The sequence below is a fragment of the Pteropus alecto genome, unplaced genomic scaffold, assembly GCF_000325575.1.
Source record: "Pteropus alecto unplaced genomic scaffold, ASM32557v1 scaffold7, whole genome shotgun sequence".
Classification (NCBI taxonomy): domain Eukaryota; kingdom Metazoa; phylum Chordata; class Mammalia; order Chiroptera; family Pteropodidae; genus Pteropus; species Pteropus alecto.
Window position 1 is genome coordinate 64,419,771 of NW_006494614.1, and position 5,578 is coordinate 64,425,348.

The 5,578-nt window shown below is 54.8% G+C and overlaps 1 protein-coding gene across 1 annotated transcript in view; it reads right to left on the reverse strand.

Moving 5' to 3' along the window:
* Positions 1-5,578, reverse strand: part of PEPD (peptidase D) — a 111,195-nt gene that overhangs the window by 95,804 nt on the left and 9,813 nt on the right. The gene's annotated exons all lie outside the window — the stretch shown is intronic.

The following is a 5,578-nucleotide window of genomic DNA, read 5'->3' on the forward strand; positions in this document are numbered from 1 at the left end:
CAGCAGGAAAACCCACTTGACAAATATAATCTAAAAAGCTGTGAGCATCTTTTCTGGAACTTTCCATGTCATTCTTTTCTAAAAAGCAGAGACAATTAAGTTTGAATACTACTTATTTTTTACGTTTTAGAGGTAATTATAGTAAAAACCATGTTAACGTCACCCTAAGGGATAAGTATGTCAAGCCACCATGTCAAGCCAGCTACCAGAGGCTCAGCAGCCATGACTTTGGGAGGGCTGACGGGAGCAGAAGTGGCACATCCATGTGAGCCCCACAGAGTTGGCTGCAGAGGGCACTGGGCAGCTATACACCTGCTGAGGGTCAGGCTGGAGGTGGCCATGCCCTGCCCCACCTGGAGTTGAAGGTCCAGCAGGGCAGCTCTTGCCAGATCCTGTCATATGGAAGATCCAAACAGAAGCAACTGGACCAGGAGACGGTAGCTCAGCGGGAAAGCCAGCCCCTCACCCCGGAAACTCTTCCTTCAAATGGAAGGGACAGTGTTGGCAGGAGAGAGGAGGGAGTGCCCCACCAAAGGGGTTCACGTCACCCAGATGGAGCCAGCGTCCAGGGACCTGGCCCATGCACGCCTTCTTCACCAGCAGCCGGGCCAGGCATGAGTTAGAGGAGGCCCTTCTGGGAATTCAGGGTCAGGACTGATGCACCGGGTGCCAATACCTGTGCAAGGCCTCCGTGGGAAGAAGACATTACATGAATGCCCATGATGCAGATGCGAAGGAGAACCCTCTAGAAAAATGAAATTTCCAAGCTAAGCTGACCACCTGCATGCAGTTAATGAATAAGTAAGAGCTAAATTACAGCAGTCACCATCAATTTCCAGCAGCCAGAGCCTGCCTTCAGCTACAAACGATGCTGCTGCCTTTCATTCTGTTCACTGCACAACACACCGCACAACGCCCAGCACTGGCTCCAGAACGGCAGTCAGCAACCACTTCAAGATTCTATTAGTTTGTCAGAGAAAAGCAATGCAGACCTCTCCAAAGCCACGCCGGCGCCTGCTCCTGGGGACAGCTCCCGTGAGCAGATGGCGCAGCAGCGGTTGTCAGAGAGGCCCGGCAGTGGGAGAGCCTGTGGCTCCGGAAGAGGAGCCGATCAAAAGGAGGCCGTCCATGCTCAGCAGGGCCCCAAGACGCTCCCAGCTGAGGATCCTGGCAAACGCCTATCCAAGTTTTGGGCTGCCTGGGACCAGGGTCCTGCCGAACCACATGGGAGCCAAAGGAATGCCCATAGCCTTCCTCAGGATGACCTGTGCCCCCATTGGTGCCCCACACACCCTCCCTGAAGACAGACGGAGCCAGGAAGAGGCCACCAGACAGGTTGGGGCAGCCTTGGTTCTAGTGACCCAAGTGTGTGCATGCAATGGGGGGAGAGTGGCTGTGAAAAACCACACATACCACCCCTGTGCACATACACTACACACACACGCGTGCGTGTGCACACATCAGTTCCCACATCCAAAAGAAAAGTGCTCAAGGCCTCAGGCCTGGAGAAAATCACTCCCGGCACTCCCGGGCAGTGCCCTAGAGGGGCGGCCACCTACTCCTTACAAACCCCGGGCCAGGCTCTGTCTCAAGTTCTCAGCCAGAAGCAGGAGCAGAACACAGCCAAGCTGCAAAGGCTCTAGGAGGGTCTTGCAATTTGGCCCAAAGTCGCTCACCCTCTATGGGCACTGAAGCTGCAGAAGGTGTTTTTCCTGCCCGCCCATGGAACCTGACATCCCAGCAGTCAAAGCTGCCATCACCTAGGCCTGATTCTGAAAAAAATGATGGGGAACACTCTCACATCAGAAAGGCACCAGACTTTTGTAAGCAAAGACTCCAGATAAAAACAAATTTGAAGCCACTACACTTCAGTCCCAAAAAAGGCCTGGGGTGAGGAACAGGCCGGACACCAGGCTACCCACAGGCCCTTTGGCGTCTGTGACCCTGACAACAGGATAAGCCATTTATGCAGGAAGTGGCAGAACTGCAGATGCGGGTATTGTTTCCCTGGGCGACTTTATCTGCCAGATGGATTTTCAAAAGCCATCAGATAGACTCAAAAGGAAGCTGAGGAACCGAAGGTCAAATGTTGCGTCTGGTGGGTTTTGATTGCAAAGGCCAGGTAATCCCATCAGCCTCCCTCCTCCCAAGCGCTACTGATTATGAGAGCATCCAGAAACAGCCACACAAGCAGGTCAGGCGCTCCCCAGCTCCAGCCTCAAACATCCAAGCCCTCAGCCACTGCCTATAGGCATGCCCTCTGTCCCCAAGGCTCAGGACGCGAGGACTGGGAGACGGTCACACCAGAGCCAAGGAAGGGAAAAGACATAGGCTTGCAAGAGACAATGGTCGAGCCTTCTGCTGTGGAGCCCGAAAGCCCTTGGGACCGCCATGCTGGCTCTGGCCTGCCTGGCACGCACATGGAGGCTTTCTGACAAAGGAGACCCACCCTGCAGACCCATTTGTACCCTCAAAGGTCAGCCAAGCCTATATGTCCGCACTAGACAATCGGCTGGCTTGGCAAAGCAGGGACAGACTAAAGGAGAACTTTTAACAGTGGCTCTGAAACCAAGCCGTGGCCACAAAACATTATTCCTATATTATTGAAGATTACCCTCCGGATGAGTCAACTGCTAACAGCTGCTCCCTAACCAATCAGGTCCTGGGTTTTAAACCCTCAAGTCAAGTGCCATTTCACTCCCCAGATGGTGACTGTGGTGAGATTTGTTCAGGTTTCCCATTGGACCATGAAGTCCCTGAGGCAGGGTCCAGGTTTCCCCTCCCACAGCCCTGGAGGATGCCCATACTCCAGGACAGGCACTCCCCAATTTCTCATAAGAGTGAGCTCTGCACAAAGAAGTAGGCAGACAGACATAGGAAGGCGAGGACATGCCCTCAGGGCCCCTTCACATCACCAAACCAAATCCCCGGGACAAGAGCCTGCGCAGGCCCTCTCTCCACCACCATCCTCGCCTGCATCTCACGCTGGACATCTCAATACACCTGGAGACAGATGGCAGGGCCACAGAGAGGCTGAGAGGACAGCCAGGTCAAAAATGCAGGTACCACCACGGCACAGTGGCCCTGGCTATCCCCAGACATGCCACTGGCAAGAGGGGCTGTGGCTACAGCTCTGTGATCACCTAAGGGTGCAGGAAGGTTTCTGGGAGAATCCTTTTACCAAGACTAGACCTAAGCTCTCACCAGGAAATCCCTTACATGGCTGTCCCAGTTACGAAGACTTTATCACAAACCACCCCAAGACATGGGAGTAAAAAAACATTTATCATGTTCACAGACTCTGAAGGTCAGGGCTTCGGACAGAGCCCAGAGGACCAAAGGCTTATCTCTGCTCTACAAGGTCTGGGACCGCAGCAGGAAGACTCGAGGGCTGGGGCCTGGAGTCACCGTTCCGGGGGGTGGTGCTGGCTGTCAGCTGGGCCTCCGCTCCCTTCCACGTGGGCTCTGCACATGGGCAAGTTTGGGCTTCGTCTCATCATGGCAGCTGGGTTTGAGGGCAAGTGTCCCACAAGCAAGAACCAGGTGGAAGCCATAGTACACTTTACAGTCCAGCTTCAAAAGTAACACAGTGACTGTGCCACGTTCACACATCAAGGCAGTCATCAGGGAAAAGATTCTACCTCGCCATAGAGAATGGCCATAAATACTGTTGTGACCATTTCTGGACACTACAAGCTACCTGTCCCTAGCATCCTCACCACCTCATTTCAGCGTCACAAATGTAACTGTCCCCACAGTGACCATCACCGTGACTACAGCCCTGGCAGTGCCTCAGAAGTGGTACTGTCGCTGTTCCACAGATATGGAACTGGAGGCCCCAACAGCAGCCGGACCCACTCTGTGGAGAGACCACACTGAGCTGTCAGGCGAGCTTCCAGCAAGACCAGGCCATGGGACCTACACATGCCATGCCACCAGGCTGAACCTGCTTCCTCTTTAAAACAGGGCAGTAGTAAGGATTCAACCAGGAACAAGATAAAGGTTGATGGTAACAGTCACAACAAGATGGGGAGGCAAGAGCTGGGTGAGGCAGGAACCACCTTCCCAGGAGCACCCTGGTCTGGATCTGCTGATTTAGCAGAAGGAGGGGCCCCCGATGAATGGACGGAGGAGGCCTGCCCCAGGCCAAACCTGAGGCGATTTCTCTGCAGGCACAAGCAGCACTCTGGCAAAGTGGGCAGTCTACCATGGAGGCCTCCTCCAAGCCCTGCTCCACATCCCACCCAGGCATTGGGGTACTGTGGAGCTTCTAAGGGGGCCACACTGCCTCCCCCGCTCTCCCTCCCCGCCACTCAGCCACGCCTCATGCTTCGCCCCTCCCTCTAGGAAGAAGGCAGCAGGCCTTCCAATACCCACTCTAACACTGCATGCAAGCCAGGGGGAATCTGCTCATTACACAGCAGGGAAGCACTTATGCCATCTGCCCCAGGGGCCTCTGAGAGGCCAAAACCTAAGTGGCCGCCCAGCTATCCACCCCAAAGGCCAGTTGGATCGTGCATGTCCCCCCACCCCCCTCCCCAGGGCCAAGCCCAGTAAACATCCTGCCAAGAAAAGCCTGCCCGCTTCTCTTGTGCCGCCAATTCTGTTTAGAGCTGAGTCTTCACAGCAAAGCCAGAGGCCCAGGTCCAGGGATCCTACCAAGCCGGCTCAGAGCACAGCTGTCACCACTTGTAAGGTCAAACCCCTCACCCCAAGACACAGAAGAGGTACATGCCAGGCCAACAAAGGAGGTTATGGGATTGGCACTGAAGGGCTGATGGGGAGGGCAGCATATGAAGCAGAGGAAGTGCAAGTGGCCTGCCCTGGCCCTCTGCACAGAGCAAGTCCCCACAGACCTGCCAGCCCACCTGGGAATGAACGGTTGGGGACACTGGACAATGAAGGCTGTAATTTATACATTAGCCCAGAATAATCACTCTCCAGGCAGAAATGACATGCTGGAAGATGATAAGCCTTTAGTAGAATCCTCTGATCACCTCATGTGGCCCCAGTTAAGCACAGTTTTTGCCTCGGTGCCTCTGAGCAGGCAGGAACAGCTATTGGGACAAGGGGACAAGGCCAAGGGCCCTGAAGCTCACAGGTGCCTTGAAAAATGAAGGAGGGCTGTCTCAGCAAGGCCCAGGCCTCTGGTCCCACACTTCTCACGGAACTACCCCATCTCCCAGGTGGGCCAGCTGTGTCAGGGCATACATCTGTGGCCCTGTGGAGCTTAGCCGAGAGGCAGGAACACAGCAGACATCCAGTAATGCCCTGCTGTTAGTGATGGGATTCGGAGAAGGGCCTCAGGTTGCCCTCCCTGACCTAAGTCAACACCCACCACTCCCAAGGTGAGGCCACCTCCCACGGATGCCATGCAGAATGGTCCCCTGAGGCCAAAGCCTCGGACATTTTAACAAAGCTGAGAATCCAGAATTTCAATATTAATATAGTACTTCCAAACGACCATGACCACAGTGTGTGGATCCAGCTCTGACTCCCCTTCCTGACCAAGGGCAAGGGGCTCTGGCCCAGGGAGGGCCATCAATGCGCCTGACCGCTAAGCTAACCCTCCCCCTTG